The sequence below is a fragment of the Pongo pygmaeus genome, chromosome 8 (assembly GCF_028885625.2).
Source record: "Pongo pygmaeus isolate AG05252 chromosome 8, NHGRI_mPonPyg2-v2.0_pri, whole genome shotgun sequence".
Classification (NCBI taxonomy): domain Eukaryota; kingdom Metazoa; phylum Chordata; class Mammalia; order Primates; family Hominidae; genus Pongo; species Pongo pygmaeus.
The window spans coordinates 30412128-30429762 of record NC_072381.2 but is presented as its reverse complement, the minus strand read 5'-3'; the positions used below and the strand labels follow the sequence as shown (position 1 = coordinate 30429762).

The 17635-nt window shown below is 40.1% G+C and overlaps 1 long non-coding RNA gene across 1 annotated transcript in view; it reads right to left on the bottom strand.

The window, feature by feature from the left end:
- The window catches only part of LOC134740142 (uncharacterized), a 58214-nt gene that overhangs the window by 39582 nt on the left and 997 nt on the right, over positions 1 to 17635 (bottom strand). Inside the window, exon 2 of the long non-coding RNA XR_010127402.1 lies at positions 12976 to 13031. This is a non-coding gene — a long non-coding RNA (uncharacterized LOC134740142). The remainder of the gene's footprint in view (positions 1 to 12975; positions 13032 to 17635) is intronic.

Genomic DNA, 17635 nt, shown 5'->3' with positions numbered 1-17635 from the left:
ATATATTCTTCTGAAATGAGAAAGAAAATAACAAAATATATCCATGTGACACCTGTAGACGTATGCATGGCTTGCATGTGGGAGTTGTGGATGAGGATAGAGAATGACTTGGGTATGAGATTGTTAAAATAGTTTGACTAAATAAAACAGCTCAGAACCACTCCCATGGAACACAGAAACTGAACAGACCTTTCACGATCCCAAAATATCACTGAACCACTCCCTACCCTGAGTCTCCCAGAGTATCACAAAACTTTCCTTTTTGTATGTTCATGACATTGAGGGATGCCTAAATAGTTGGTATTGTTTCTGGGTGTGTCTGTGAGGGGGTTGCCAGAGGAGACTGACATTTGAGTGGGTGGACTGGGAAAGGAAAACCAACCGTCAATATGGGTGGGCACCATCCAATCGGCTGCCAGTGCGGCTAGAACAAACCAGGTGGAAGAAGGTGGGATAAGCAGTTTGCTGAGTCTTCTGGCTCTCTTTCTTCTTCCCAGGCTGTATGCTTGCTGCTGCTCCTCCTGCCCTTGGACATCAGACTCCAGGTTCTTCGACCTTTGGACTCTGGGACTTGCCCCAATGGCTTGCAGGGGGCTCTTGGGCTACATGGTCAGCTTCCCTGGTTTCGAGGCTTTCAGACTTGGACTGAGCCACTACCAGCTTTTCTCTCTACCCAGCTTGCAGGCGGCCTATCGTGGGACTTCACCTTGTAATCGTGTGAGCCAGTTCTCCCTAATAAAACCCCTTTTATATATACACATATATTCTGTTGGTTCTGTCCCTCTGGAGAGCCCTAATATAATAACCTATCCCTTGATCCAGTAACCTAGACATACTCTTCTTGCCTCAGAGCTGTTATCACTTCAGCTAAATTAGTTGAACATCTTCAGTTCTTGTACTGGGATGACCTTCAAATCTGAAGATAGCACATGCAGTACAATCTCCACTGATAATTAAAAGCACTGCAACTTCAACCCGTTGGTTAACTATGAAATATGATTCCTTTCTCCTCATATTTCTTAATACTTTTTATTTTAAAAAAGTAGAGACAGGGTCTCACGTATTGCCCAGGCTGGTCTCGAACTCCTGGCCTCAAGCAATCCAGGCTATGCTCCCTTCTTGCTCCAAACCACCTGGCACTCACTGGTAGGATGGTTTCTGCCAACCTTGAGGCCAATCTGGCAGCTACTATGAAGTCTGGGAGATTGCTTCTCAGACACCTGGTTCCAGTTTCAGCCTTTCCCCACCAAGGACCAGAACTGGTACATGGTGAGTTCATGGGCTCTGCCCTTGCTCCCAAGGGCAGTGAAGGGGTGGCCTGCCCTTCCACACCTGTGGGTATTTCTAGTCAGGTGGGACGAGAGACTGAGAAAAGAATAAGACACAGAGACAAAGTACAGAGAAACAACAGTGGGCCCAGGGGACCGGCACACAGCACACCAAGGACCTGCACCGGCACTGGCCTCTGAGTTCCCTCAGTTTTTATTGTATTATTATTTTCATTATTTCAGCAAAAAGGAATGTAGTAGGAGGGCAGGGTGATAATAAGGAGAAGGTCAGCAAAAAACATGTGAGCAAAACAATCTATATCATAATTAAGTTCAAGGGAAAGTACTATGACTGGATGTGCATGTAAGCCAGATATATGTTTCTCTCCACCCAAACATCTCAGTGGAGTAAAGAATAACAAAGCAGCATTGCTGCAAACATGTCTCGCCTCCCACCATAGGGCGGTTTTTCTCCTATCTCAGAATTGAACAAATGTACAATCAGGTTTTATACGGAGACATTCAGTTCCCAGGGGCAGGCAAGAGACAGTAGCCTTCCTCTATCTCAACTGCAAGAGGCTTTCCTCTTTTACTAATCCACCTCAGCACACACCCTTTACGGGTGTCGGGCTGGGGGATGGTGAGGTCTTTCTCATCCCACGAGGCCATATTTCAGGCTATCACATGGGGAGAAACCTTGGACAATACCACACTTTCAAGGGCAGAGGTCCCTGCAGCTTTCCACAGTGCATTGTGCCCCTGGTTTATGGAGACTAGAGAATGGCGATGACTTTTACCAAGTATACTGCTTGTAAACATTTTGTTAACAAGGCACGTCCTGCACAGCTCTAGATTCCTTAAACCTTGATTTCATACAACACATGTTTTTGTGAGCTCCAGGTTGGCTCAAAGTGGCTGGGGCAAAGTGGCTGGGGCAAAGCTACAAATTAACATCTCGGCAAAGCAATTGTTTAAAGTACAGGTCTTTTTCAAAATGGAGTCTGTCTTCCCTTTCTACATAGACACAGTAACAGTCTGATCTCTTTTTTTCCCCTACAGGCAGAGTGCGAGTCACACTCCAAATTTAAGGACGTTGCATGCCATCTCTTGACCTAAGGCTCATCCAGGCTCTAAGACCTTTATTTACCTTTATTCCCAAAGCCTCTTGGTCAACACAGGCACTGGGAATAAGTTAACAAACAAAAACACACCTTAGTGCTGCAGTCGCAAAGACACAGTCTGGCCAGGGTGTATGTGGGGAATGTGCTAATTCTTTATGAGAATGGAAGGTAAGGAAGACACATGCACAAACAGTTACATCTACTCCAGGGCCACACCAGTGCCTCCTGGTCTAGTTCTCCTACTTTCAATGACAATGTAAATCGTAAATTGATCAAACCAATTTTATATTATTAATTTCACTTTGTTTCTGGAATAGGTAAGATTGATGGAGTAGGTAGTCATGTATCTCTTAATGATGGAGACACATTCTGAGCATTGTGTCATCAGGCGATTTCATTGTGTGCAAACATCACAGAGTGTACTTACACAAACCAAGGTGGTAGAGCCTGTGACACACCTATGCTGTATGGTATAGCCTATTGCTCCTAGGCTACAGATCTGTACAGCAGGTTACTATACTCAATACCATAAGCAATAGTAACATAATGTAAGTATTTGTGTATTTAAACACAGTGACAAAGGTACAGTAAAAACACAGTATTATCTTATGAAACCATCAACATATGTGATCTGTAGTTGACCAAAACATCATGTGGTACATGATTTTATAATTCTTAATTGGGCATATGAGTAAACTGAGGCATCAAGTGATTCAGTGACTCCTAAATGTTGACTGGCGAGTTGTGGAACCAGGATTAGAACTTCCACTCTGGTCTATTTCTGCTATGTTGCAAATTCTGCTTTTCTGGGTTATGTAAGTTTTTGACTTTTATATTATAGTGAGATAGAATTAACTTTGTATCAGGAGTTTAGGGATCCATGAAAATTGTATGCTCAATTTGATGTGCATGTAAGATCCTCCTTATGAGGTGACTTACAATTTTCATGAAGTTTCTAAAAGGGTCTGTGTAACCAAAAAGGTTAAGAACGCTGGCGTGCTGTGTGTGTCACAATGAGACTGAGGTCAAGTCTAGGGTGACCTTTTTACGGACTGTAAATGGGGATTGTAAACCCAGAGAAGACGGATGTTCGGGTGGGAATAATCATTTCATTCGTCAGAGTCAGACAGCACTGGAGCGGCCACCTTCCTGAGAAAGTGGTACATGTGCTTATAGCTCTACAAGTGCATTCGGACAAGCTTAGAACCTGAGATCGAGGATTCTTGAAGATCATTAAACCTAAGGGTCCACAAATCTGGCTACACATTAGAATCATCTGGGGAGCTTTGAAAGGCACCATGTCTGGGACCAACCCCCAGGGATTTCTATTTTAATTGTCCTAAGATTCTGGCTTCTGTATTTGTTTTTAAAGCTCCTCAGATAGTTCTCATGTACCAGAGTTAGGATTACCAATCTTCTAAATGAGTAGTTATCAACCTTGGCTGAACAATGAAATCACTTGGGGAGTTGTTAAGAAGTCCTCTTGCCTGAATCTCACCCTCAGATCTTCTGATTTAATTTGTCAGGGGTGTGCTAGGCATCAGGAATTTTTTAAATGACCCCAGGTGATTTTCACAGGCACTCCAATTTGAGAACCATTGTTGGGATCTAATCCGACACTTCCTGATGCAAAGAAAACCAAGCCGAAGAGAAGTGGCCTAAGGTCATAGGGCTAAAACAGAACCAGGATTAAACCCAGGACCCAACTCTAGGCTTGGACTCTCTGGTTCACCTAGTCAAGGTACATGGATTTAACTTAGGCAGTTCAGGGTGGATCTGAGAAAGGGAGCTCGTCAGGGACAGGCCTTGCTTCTCTCTTTGATTAGAGAGAAACATATAAACAAATATATTATGTTTTTGAATGAATGTTGTCCTGCTTAACGGATGAAATCCCAGTGCTCTGGCCCAGATGCACAGTTCCCTGTGACCCCTCAGATTGGTAGCTAACTCTATGGGAGACGACCTCTAAGATGAGCCCCAACAATCCCTGTGTCTATATTCACACCCTTGTGTGATCCCTGCAATAGAGTATGGCTAGACCCAGACATTTACTTCTAATGAACAGAATATGGCAGAAGGGATGTGATGCTACTTCTGAGATTAGATTATAAAGAGATAGTAGCTTTTGCCTTGCAAACCTCTCTTGCTTACTTCTTTACTGCTCATTTTGATAGAAGCCAGTTGCCATGTAGTGAGCTGTTCTATGGATCCCCATATGGCAAAGAACTGAGGAAAGTTCTCAGTAGGGAACTGAGACCCTTAATCCAATAGCCTGGGAGGAATTGAATTGTGCCAGCAACCATGTGAGTGAGCTTAGAAGTGGATCCTCTCTCAATTGAACCTTCAGATGAAACAGCGGCTCTAGCCAATAACTGTATTACAGCCTAGTAAGACTTTGAGGCAGTTACCCAATAAGCCATGTCTGGACTCCTGACCCACAGAAACTGTGAGATAGTGTTTGTTGTTTCAAACAACAATTTAAGTTTTGAAGTAATTTGTATGCAGAAATAGATAACTATTACAAAGTCCATGCATAAAAGTTCTTAAGTCATGTTATAGTTGTTGAAACCAAGGTATCAAAAGACTAAATGTATTTTCCATAGTCAACCGGGGAAGCAGTGACAAAACAAGAAATGGAGTTTAGATGCCAGTTGATTCCCAGACTTATTCTCTCCTATATAAAGGTTAATGACATTTTGCATGAAATAATGCTAGTAGAACCCACGAGGTTGTTAGCCATGTTACCTTCCTTACCTTCCCTTGACTTTCTTTTTAAATCTCTTTATAGAGTAACCTTTGAGCAATGAGCCTTTTCCCTAGAAATATTATTCTTTTAAGAATGTCTTTTCTAACTTTGTCTTTTCTAAAACAAAGAGATCCCAGGCATTCAGTGTGCATTCTAAAAAATGAGATGTTGAGGCACGGGAGGAAAGTGACTTTCAAATAAGCACATAAAGATCAAGCAATCTTCTCTCTACCTTTCATGCTGAGAACAGTCACAAATATTTCATTCCTGAGAATCTTGTTCCCAAATTGACAATGCTTCAATAAGCACCTTTTTGTACTTTCTTCTTAATCAAGTAGAAAGAAAAACCATCATAAATACAAGAGGAGTATTTTCCCTTCTACTCAAAGTGTGTAGCCAGGAGCCCCAGCATTCTTTCCAGATAGTATGGTTCTAAACTATCACTTAGGCGACTGAGCACAGTATTTGGATAGAAGGATGCTTTGTATCAACCATGACAATTTAAAAAAATCATTGAAGAAATCTAACATGCACTTTAGTAAGAGTGAAGAACTAGTAATGTTAGGATATATTCTAATACCTAACATTAGGATAAAATCTAACCTAATGTTGGTAATACCAGGTTAGAGTACTCCCACTTAATAGGAATTGGATATGAGCAGAAGTTCTTTGATAGAAAACTGAGGATCAGAAGGGTAAATATTTGTCTAAGGCCATAAACTGAGTTTCCACTGTAATCGGGACTTAATTCCACAATGCACTTTACCCTCTTAATTCTGGCTACTATTCTTATCTTAGAGAGAAGACTCATTGCCCTTGAAAAACTCCTCCTGAGGAGGTCAATGTGAGAAAGAGGAAGCATGCCACTTGAACAAATTGTCTGCCATATAGCCACAGACAGTAAACAAATCACATAAAAGCTTTTGAAACAAAAGCAAGACTATGAAGAGATAAAACTTAGCTTTACTAAGTTAAATCTGAAGAGAAAAAGACAGATCCAGAAGATACTATTTCCAAAACATGATTCTATAAACTGAAATGGAAAAGCAAGTGGCCAGCTTTCTTTTATTCTTTCACCGGCCAAGGGGGAGCAACATTTCGTGCAGGGCCCCTTCACCACCAAGGACTCTGACCGCTCCTCCGCCTCCAGGACACGCACTGAGGCCAGTTCCACCTTCAATCTGCTGGTCTCCCACATTCGCACAGGGCCATTTCACCACCGACTCCTACTGCTTCTCTGCCTCCAGGAGGAGCACTGAGGCCAATTTCACCACGATTCTGAATGTCTCCCACTTTGGTGCAGGGCCATTTCACTACAGAGGACTCCATTTCTCCACCTCCAGGACGAACACCGAGGCCGATATCACCTCCATTCTGGTGGCTTCACACAGCAACTCGCTGCTGAACCCAGACCATCTTTGCTGAAGTCAGTTGACTGGGCAGTACAGTGCAGGATCTGCGTGTGGCACAGGGAAACGCAAGCCAGATCCAGTACCAGCAGGTGTGCGTGAGGTACAAGATGCTCTGCATGGTGCCCCCAACCCGCTCCTGTACGCCTGGCAGGTGGACAAAACGCTCGACCTGAGCAGCATCTCCTTCCCCATCTATAACCATGGTGGACACCCCCTCTACCTGACCAGCTTCTTCAGAGGACACATCTTTGGGGACAGCCTAGGAATGGGCCAGTTACTCCTGCGGGCCAAAGCCATGCGGCTGCTGTACTGCCTGAAGACGGAGCACCCTGAGGATGACGTGCAGAGCAAGCAGTGGCTCACCCATTTCCTCGACCAATTTACCAACATTAAGAACAGCCTGGCCTTGAAGAAAATTGAGGTACCTGGTGGTTTGGGTTTACAGGGAGGCCAGGAGAAGGTGAGAGGGACGAGGAAGACTTGCGCCCAGAACTCTAACGAAAGTACTGCCTGACTACTTCATGGGGTCCTTGCCTCAAAGCTGGGTATGCTCTGCTGTATTTGGTACTCAATCCAATTTTCTTAACACTGACAGATGCTAGAAATTGTGAATCCTGGGTAACATTCTAGTCGATAACACAAATCCTGTGTCCACCAGATGGGCCAGTTCAGTACAGACACTGATCTTCACATTTAATTTTGGGGTTTGGTTTCTAATACTTTGAAATTCTACTTTTAGTTAAAGTCTTCACTGGTTTTGGGGAGCCTCCTAAAACTTGTTTGGAGCTCACTGGGATTAAAAAAGAAAAACAAACTTTTAAGTCAAAGTTAATGGTGTTAAGGTAACTAGCTCAGCATTTTTCAAGTTAGATACATATGAAGCACCTGGCTTAGTGTGAGGTACATATCAGCTGTTCAGTTATTGCTGGGTCAGCAACTCTATTAAGACTTATAAATAGAGGAGCAGTGGGCAGCATCAGGGCATGGCCCAGGCAGGAGCAGCGGCCACAGCGTTCATCCACCTATGGAGGAAGAGGCAGCCTTGGCGGGTCAACTGTGTTGCTCCAAGTGATACAATGTCATGATTTTGATAGCTGAAGTGTTTGCCTTGTGTACATATTAGAGTTTCTTGATGTCTTCATTTATGGATGGACAGGTTCATCTGTGTTGCTCCAAACAACATAATTTCATTATTTTGGTAGCCAAAAAGCATTTCCCTAAAGTATATATACCAGAGTTTCCTGATCCCTTCATCTGTGGATGGACAGGTTTCTCCACGTGGTTGCGGATGACAGGGTTTCCCAAAGCTTTATGGCTGAAGAGTATACCATCATGTATCTAATACGGCAGTTTCTTTACCACTTTATCTGTGGATGGACAGGTTCATGTGATTCCTGCATTGTCTGGAAGAAGCAAATATAGAACAGAGGTGGAAGATAAACGCCTAAATCAAATCATTGCAGATTCTCACTAAAGATGAGCTCATAATTCCAAATAATAAAACACATGATCAATGAGAGAGAACAGAAAATGTGAGCAACCAGATTTGATCAATCTGAACAAGAATATAAATAAGTGTAATTAAACAAATTAAGGACATAGAAGTATAAAGTAGAAATCAAGAAGTAGATTTGCAGTAGAACCAAATAGAACTTCTAGAAGTAAAAATTACACACACAGAGAATCTAAGGTCCATTGGTCATACTGAGCAGCAGACTGAATACAGCTGGAAAGAATTAATACGCTGAAAGATAAAACCAAGGAAATTAACCAGGAGGCAGCACAGAGAGATAAAGCTCTTGTCTAAAAATGTCTTTATTTTGTCCTGTTGAATTACTAATTTAGATTGCTGGAAAGAGACTTGTAAGTTCACTGTTGTCTTCCCTTGGCACAGTTGATATATTATAGACTTTCTTTTACTGTAAAAAAAATAAAGACTTATAAATAAGCCTGGTGAAAGAGACACCTGCTGGAAAGAGCCTTCAAAGACTAGGCCTACCTCAAATGATATTTATGCAAATGAAATAGTAGAAGACACCAACCTAATAAAAATTTACAAAAAGTTATAATTTTTTTTCTTTTCTTTTTTTTTTTTTTTTTTGACACAGTCTTGCTCTGTCGCCCAGGCTGGAGTGCAATGGTGCGATCTCAGCTCACTGCAACCTCCACCCGCCAGGTTCAAGTGATTCTCGCATCTCAGCCTCCCGAGTAGCTGGGATTACAGGTGTGTACCACCACACCTGGTTTTTTGTATTTTTAGCAGAGACAGAGTTTCACCATGTTGGCCAGGCTGGTTTCGAACTCCTGACCTCAGGTGATCTGCCCACCTCGACCTCCCAAAGTGCTGGGATTATAGGAGTGAGCCACCACACCCAGCCAAAAGTTGTAATTTCTACAGCTGTTAATGAAAACAAGATATCACAGTTTTAGGCTGGGCACGGTGGCTCATGCCTGTAATTCCAGTACTTTGGCCGGCTGATGCAGGTAGAGTGCTTGAGCCCAGGAGTTCGAGACCAGCTTGGGCAAACTGGTGAAACCCCATCTCTACTAAAAATACAAAAATTAGCCAGATGTGGGGGCGCACACCTGTAGGTATCTTGCTGTGTTTTCCAGGCTGGCCTCAAAACTCCTTGGATCAACTGATCCTTCCGCCCCACCCTCCCGAGTAGCTGGAAGTACATCCATGTGAATCCAGAAGGAAACTACTAGAGTTAATAAATTAAGCACAGCTTCAGGATACAAGATCAACACAAAAATGAGTTGTTTTTCTGTACATGTGCAATGAACAATCTAAAAAGGAAATTAAGAAGGCAATTCCATTTAAATAGTGCTAAACAAATAAAATGCTTAGGAATAAATGTACCCAAGGAAGTGAAAGACCTGCACGCTGAATACTACCAAACATTGGTAAAAGAAACTTAAAAAGACCTAGGTAAATGGAAAGATCCTTAGTTCCTGGGTTGGCAGACTCAATATTGCTGAAATGCCAGTCCTATTCAAAACAACCTACAGATTCAACACAATCCCCAGCAAAATTCTGACAACCATTTTCCCCCCAGAAATAGAGAAGCCAATCCTTAAATTAAAATGGAATTGCAAGGAGTCTCAGATGACCAAAATAATCTTGAAAAAGACGAACAGAGTTGGAGGACTCAGTATTATTCAGCCATGAAAAGGAATGAAGTTCTGATACATGCTACAAGGATGAACCTTGAAAACATGCCTAGTGAAATGAGCCAGTCACAAAAAGATAAACATATGGTTCCACTTACATGAAATCTTTAGAATAGGAAAGTTCACAGAGACAAAGTAGATTAAAGGTTAACTGACAATGGGGGGCTGGTGGTGATGGGGAGTTACTGCAGAATGATAACAGAGATCCTGTTTGGGGTGATGAAAAATACTTGGGAACAGATAGTTGTGATGGTTGCGTGACAGTGTGGATGTAATTAATGCCACCAAATTATACGTTTAAGAGTTGTTATAATAGCATATTTTATGTCATATATATTATATTTTACCACAATAAAATATTTCTCACTAAGTAAGAGATTTAAAAACTAATCCAAGCTTTTTACCTGCAGCATGATGTGACTGCAAGCAGTATGATGAGAACATATGCCAGGTTGAAAACAAAGGGACTGATGTCATAGACATTGTCTCAAATTCCAGTTGTCTGGAAAGCGATGTAAAGTGGACTGCCTGCCACAAAAATATACTCAGGTAAATAACTTTTAATTCCAATATTTGTGTGTGAGCTACAAACACTATAGAAACACTTTATATTAGTGATGAAACAATATGTTAAAATTCAGTAAAAGATGAAAATACGTGGATTATGACTTTAGAAGAGAGAAAATAATGTAGATTTGCTTCTTCCCACAAATCTATGAGTTCCTCCTAAAGTTTCTTTCAGATTCAAAGTTTAAATAAAACTCCTGAATATACAAAATCCGAATTCACAAAAAAAGAAGAACAAAAAGGAGCTCTTGGCTGGGCGCAGTGGCTCACGCCTATAATCTCAGCACTTTGGGAGGTCGAGGCGGGCAGATCACTTGAAGCCAGGAGTTTGAGACCAGCCTGGCCAGCATGGTGAAACCCCACCTCTACTGAAAATACAAAACTTAGCCTGGTGTGGTGGCACATGTCTGTAGTCCCAGCTACTCTGGAGGCTGAGGTGGGAGAACTGCTTGAACCTGGGAGGTGGAGCCTAGATGATACCACTGCACTCCAACCTGAGTGACAGGGTGAGACTGTCTCAAATTTAAAAATAAAACAAAGAGCTCTTCCTTACAGAATTCCAAATAAGATATGTAGACAGAGTGATGGCATTTGAAAAAATCGTCATTTGATAACCACCATAGTTAGAATGGCAGGATCATATATTGTCCTTATCGCTTGTCACAGGCAAGAAGTATCAATGGATGCTAAAATAAGAGGACAACAAATACGATGAAAAGGAGGATATCTAATACAGTTTCAACGTATCTCTCCAAAAGAAATACATTCATTACAAGGGGAAAAATAATAACTTCACAGAGGAAAAAGTTGGCATATATCACCCAATAGTAACCAAAGTCCCACCACCAGTAAATGTGACAAACAGACACCATGTGCCTCCTGACACTGTGCTCTGAGCAACACTTCTGTGGAATTCCTGCCAAAAGTGCATAACCTGAATCCAACCATAAGGACACTCTGGATATACGTAAATTATGCGGCATTCTACAAAATAATTATTTACTCTTCAAAAATGTCAAGGCCCTGGAAAGACAAGACAAGAACCGTTCAGATTAAAAGAGACTGAAGAGTGCCCAGGCATGGTGGCTCACGCCTGTAATCCCAGCACTTTGGGAGGCCGCAGCGGGTGAATCACCTGAAGTCAGGAGTTCAAGACCAGCCTGACCAACATGGTGAAACCCCGTCTCTACTAAAAATACAAAAATTAGCTGGGTGCAGTGGCACACACCTGTAATCCCAGCTACTTGGGGGGGCTGAGGCAGGAGAATCACTTGAACCCGGGAAGCGGAGGTTGCAATGAGCTGAGATTGCACCATTGCACTCCAGCCCAGGCGACAGGGCGAGACTCCATCTCAAAAAAAAAAAAAAAAAAAAAAAAGAGAGACTGAAGAGAAATAACTAAATTCAGTGTATGATCCTGAACCCAAAACAATTATTTGTCTTTTGCTATATAGGACATTAATGGGACAACTGATGAGATCTTTCTATAGACAACAGAGTTGTATCCATGTTGATTCAAGAATATACAAAGTATGTAGACATTAAAGACATCATGTCTGCAATCTACTCTCAAATAATTCATTTAAAAAAATTAATCAGAAAAATAACCAATGCTTTTTTTAAAAAAAAAAGAATACTGTGTGTGTATGTAGAAAGAGAATGATAAAGCAAATGTGACAAATATTAACATTTGGATGGAGTAATTTAGTAGGATACACAAGAATTATTTGTGCTATTTTTACAAATATATGAGTCTGAAAAAAATAGACAAACAATAAATGTAAACAAATATAGGCAGTTAAGATAAACTACTTGTTTTCCCTAATAATACTGCTAGGATCATCTTACTATATTCTCATCAGATCATCAAATTTTAAAGCTCGGGAAAAAGAAGTATTCTCTCTCCCCAAAACCTCCCAATTTACAGATGAAGTTAGTAAGTCAAGATTACACCTAATTCAAGGCAAAGCCAAGACTATTATCTAGCTCTGACTCAGCTCAGCTACCTTTCAACTATTCCAAGCGGTCTTTTCATTCCTTCATGTTGTTGTCTATGGTCTAAACACATGACACCAAAATACTTACCTCTATCTTCTCATACATTCTCATAAGTTAGTGTGACTAACCACTTTCAGGCCATCTAAATTTTATCTTTAAAAGGAATTTAAGTATCATTGCTCCTAACAGTCCTTAATAACTAATATCAATACATATGTAAAGATCAGAATACATGTCAAACACTGTAGCAAATGCTGAACATACAAAATTAATGTACTGTACTGTTAGGTCCATGATGACAGAGACCAAGTTTATGTTATTCAATATTATAACCCCACCTCTTAGTAACAGTGCCTGGCATACAGTAAGTACTCAAATAACTGTTGTATATTGCAAAATAAAAGACAATCCATAATACAGGAAAGAAATGTGTGTACGGATAACCGTAATATCAGTAGTTTTAATAAAGTCTCATGAGACAACAGATAAGGAAATTATTTTCTCTTGGTAAGATCTAGAAAGGCTTCAGAGATTTAATGATACCAAAGTTAAATCTTGAAGGACAAATAAAATGTCAACAGACATGGAGGTGTTGGGGTGGTGAGAGGAACGTAGAAGGATTTAGATTAAAAAGCCCAAAGGCAAGAATATATTAGACATTTCTACTGAATTTTTAAACACAGGCTTACCTATTGTTGCTGCAAGTTCTGGATCAAAGGTATCATCTGTGAACCTCAAGAGCAGGCTGAAAGAGATATTAAAAAGACAGGTTAGGAATTAGAATTTTTCTTTCTAATCATATAAGTGTGTTCATGATTATTATATCGAGTCACAAATTATTAAATGCAGATAACAATAACTGATGGAAGCCTGCTCCTAGAAATACTGCCTCAGAGCAGGTATACATAGAAGAATTAAATTACTAGAAAGGCAATTTAAAAACTGCCAAGAGCAAAGTAGTTTACTATTAAATATATTCCCCATGCTCTCCTACACAATCCCCCAAGTGCAAAAGGTGGGGGTTTTTGTTATTGTTTTTAACTGTTCTGGTATGTCCAGAGAAAATGATATTAGCAACATGTCATGCTTTAATTGACACGGATGAAAGAGAAAAAATAAAGTTTTCTTGGAATGCCACAAAGTAACTTACAAAAATCTGATGTGTAATCCACTTTAAGTTCAAGCACAAACAGAAAGATATCAAAGCGTAGCATTCTGTAACAGGCAGTATGGCTACCACCTAAGTGGGAAGAAAAGATATAGTACAAAGGGAGATAAAAAAAAAAAAAAAAGATCGCAGGACAGAGTAGGTATACTCAGGCAAACACCAGGTAGGGTTTATAAAACCAAGTAGGCAACTGGAAGCTATTGAAGGCTTTTAAAGAAAGTTATGACAAGAACTGCTCTTTGTTTTGAAAAGTTAATGCCAACAAAAAATGGAAGAAAAATCAACAGAAGACAACTGCTGTGGTTATGGCAAGAGAGAACAAAGGACTAAACCTAGGAAATGGTAAGAAACTAGAAAGGAAGGATAAAAGCAAAAGACACCAGATTAGAAGGGTACTTTAAGATTTTCCATCTTCCAAAATTATTTTACTTACTATGAAGCAGAAGTGTCAGTTATTAGAAGCTCTTCGAAAATAAAAGCTAATGTTAAAGCCCTAAATTTTAAAATCACTCAATCTTCCCTCATTAACTTCTAAAGTATAAGTCTGTTCTGTTGACCTGTTTGTATTAATAAAATTAAAGAAACAGTCATCAGATGTCTAAATTATAGAAAAATCTTATGAATATTTATAATACTCTAATTTCTAATTAGAGTCTAATATTCATAAGGTTGTGATTATTGCTGCTAGAGATAAGTTTTGTCCACAGAGTATTTTGCAAAACATAATGGCCTCCTGGTAGTTTCCAAACCCAATGTCATTAATTATATTTGAAGGATTAACTCTACCTTACTTGGTTTTGTTTTCTTGTGTTTACCATAAAACGAGCCCCATAGAATCAAAGTAAAACAGGAGAGTCAAATTCTAGATTTCTCTATTTAACATCTTAACTATATTTACTTACTTTGAACATAAGTTAGGTGACAGCACTAATAAGACTCTAAAATAAAACCTATAAAAATTTTCTTTCTCCCAACATACTCAGTTACCCATAACTTAAGAATAGAAAAGATACATATCTACATGTTGTCACCACAGAAAATACTACTACAAAAATGTAAGTTAATATAACCTTGTAGAGTAGTTGTAATAATATAATTATAATAATAATAATAATAATAATAATACCACAAGTAATAATAATGATATTGGGTATTATTTATTGAACATATGGCAATGTGCAGACAAAAAGCCAGAGGTTTTTCTCTCATGATTGCTAATCCTTACAACAGCCATTGTCATTAATGATACTTTGTCAGGAGAGTCAGGGAATTGGTGGCATGCTGTGAAGCTACAAATTTTAATACAGGCTCTGGGTATACATCAGATCTTAGCCAGGGGTACCCTGGTAGCCCAAAATGTATTCTAAATTCTATGTGTGCATTTTTCTAGGCAGAGAGTCCATTTCTCTATTAGACTTTGACAGGGTCTCACTCTGTCACCCAGGCTGGAATGCAGTGGCACAATCACAGCTCACTAATCCTCCCACCTTAGCTCCCCAAGTAACTGGCATGACAGGTGGGCATCACCATGGCCGGCTAATTTTTTTATTTTTCAGTTTTTTAGAGGCATGGTCTTGCTATGTTGCCCAAGCTGGTCTCGAACTCCTGGCCTCAAGTGATCCTCCTGCCTCAGCCTCCTGAGTAGCTAGGATTACAGGATGAGCCACCGCACCTGGTAGAAGCACCATTCTTAAAATATTGTATATTTACACCTTCATATTTCAAAGTTAAAGGAGCAAAATGCTTTCCATGCAGAGGTAGAGATGGAAGGAGTAACTACCACCATGGCACTTAGATAAGACCAAATTTACAACAAACAGAGTGTGATTATAACTAATCTGCATTTCTTTATCTACAAATGAAATTTACCAAAATGAATGGCACGGCTAGGGGCATAGGAGGGACAGCAATTTACATAATAGGTCTCTCTAATCCCTTCCAGTTCTTGATACACTCTGCTACCTCTACCTCACCGGGCCTAGCCACAGAATCGGAGTCTTACACATTTAACACTAGATAGGGTTTCAGAGTTTTCTATTTCAACCCCCTCACTTTTGAAATGAAGGCCTAGAGCATTCAAGGGTCACACACAAGGCCACACAAGTGGCAGCCCCAGTTTCATAATCCTGATCTGCTGATTACTATCACATACCCTTTAGACTCCAACGCCATGAAATACACTAGAAAGCAACCTACTAATTCGGCTTAAAGATATCCTTTGTTGTGCAATAATTCTCCAACAACATGAGTGCTATTTCACTTCCACTAGCTCCAGCTCTGTAAAGAAACAGAACAAACTTGGTAAAAACAACCCAACCCTTTAAGATCACATCCATGACAAATGTTTCTGTACTAACTTACTTTAAAAAGTATAGGCTTCTATTTTAGTGGAGTCATTTATTCTCATCTTATCCAGAAAGATAAGTGTTTAAGGTTATTTTCCATAGCATATCACATAGGCCAATAATGTATATCTAGCCAGACAAACAAGACAACTTTCTCACTAAATGCAGTCCTTTCACGAAAGAGGTAAAGTGTCAAAATTTTGCAGTGAGCAATTGATAATCCACCACTACATACTGAGGAAAAAGTTTAAAAAAGATTAGGCCTAAATACATTTGTTTCTGGGGAGTGAACTAGAGGGACTGATAAACCCACTTAGAAGACCTTTTTCTAAAAAGGGACTCTCAGCTGGGTGCCATGGCTCATGCCTGTAATCCCAGCACTCTGAGAGCTCCGGAGTTCGAGACCAGCCTAGGTAACACAGCAAGACCTTGTCTCTATAAAAAACCCTAGCCAGGCATGGTGATTCATCTCTGTAGTCCAAGCTACTCAGAAGGCTGAGGTGGCAGGATTGATTGAGCCCGGGAAGTCAAGGCTGCAGTGAACCGTGATCACACCACTGCACTCCAGCAGGTGACAGAACAAGACCCTGTCTCAAAAAAAAAGCGGTGGTGGTGGTGGGGGTGCGGGGAACAAATCTCATTTATATACTCCAGTTAACTTTCCAGAAAATTTTAACCATCCTAACTTGTCACCCATGCAATACATTTACATAAAGTGCTAACCAATTTCAACCCAATTTCATGTATTGGGTTGAACTACATGAAATGACAACCAACCATTCATGATTTCAAAAATGCCAATTTCATATGCCTGAACTTAAATGAGAACCATATGTCAAGAAAAAAAAGAGAAATGAAAAAGAAAGATCACAAGGTTATGAAATTCCTATTAAGGCAATTTTTATTACATTAACTTTTTAACCCTCAAATATGTATGTGCAATAACAGATGATCATGTAAATAATTTTATTCATCCCTTTTACACACACACACAAATCATACTGGTTTGCTTACCCATAGTGTTTCATTATTCTATTCCTTGGTATGTGCAAATCCCTCTGACTACAGTAGACATAGAGTACATTAAGTAAGGAATACTGGAAAAATGTATTGTCAAACTTTAAAAATACAAAAAAATTCAAAATATATTACATAGTAAACTTTAAAATCCTGAAGTAGCTAAAAAAGTAGGACTTTGTAATCTTATTTATTTATTTACTATACTTTAAGTTCTGGGATACATGTGCAGAACGTGCAGGTTTGTTACATAGGTAAAGGCTTTGTAATTTTACAAGTTACATGAGGAAAGCTTTCATTCTATTTTGTATAAGCATACTTCAGTTCATAAAATTTTACATGAATAACAAGTTATTTAAAAGATATGTATCAGCCAGGAGCAGTGTCTCACGCCTGTAATCCCAGCACTTTGTGAGGCTGAGGCGGGTGGATCACTTGAGGTCAGGAGTTCGAGAGCAGACTGGCCAACAGAGTGAAACCCCGTCTCTACTAAAATACAAAAATTAGCCGGGCGTGGTGACACACACCTGTAATCCCAGCTACTCAGGAGGCTGAGGCAGGAGAATCGCTTGAACCCAGGAGGCGGAGGTTGCCTTGAGCTGAGATCTCGCCACTGCACTCCAGCCTGGGCAACAGAGCGAGACTATGTCTCAAAAACAAAAACAACAACAACAGCAAAAAAGATATGTATATCAGAAGGAATAGCTAAAATATGAAACTGATTACAGCCCCTGGAGTGTAAATGTGGTTTAAGGATCAGGACGGCCTTGAACACAACCTACTCATAATTAGAGGGCAAGAATGACTTCACCTGAAGAA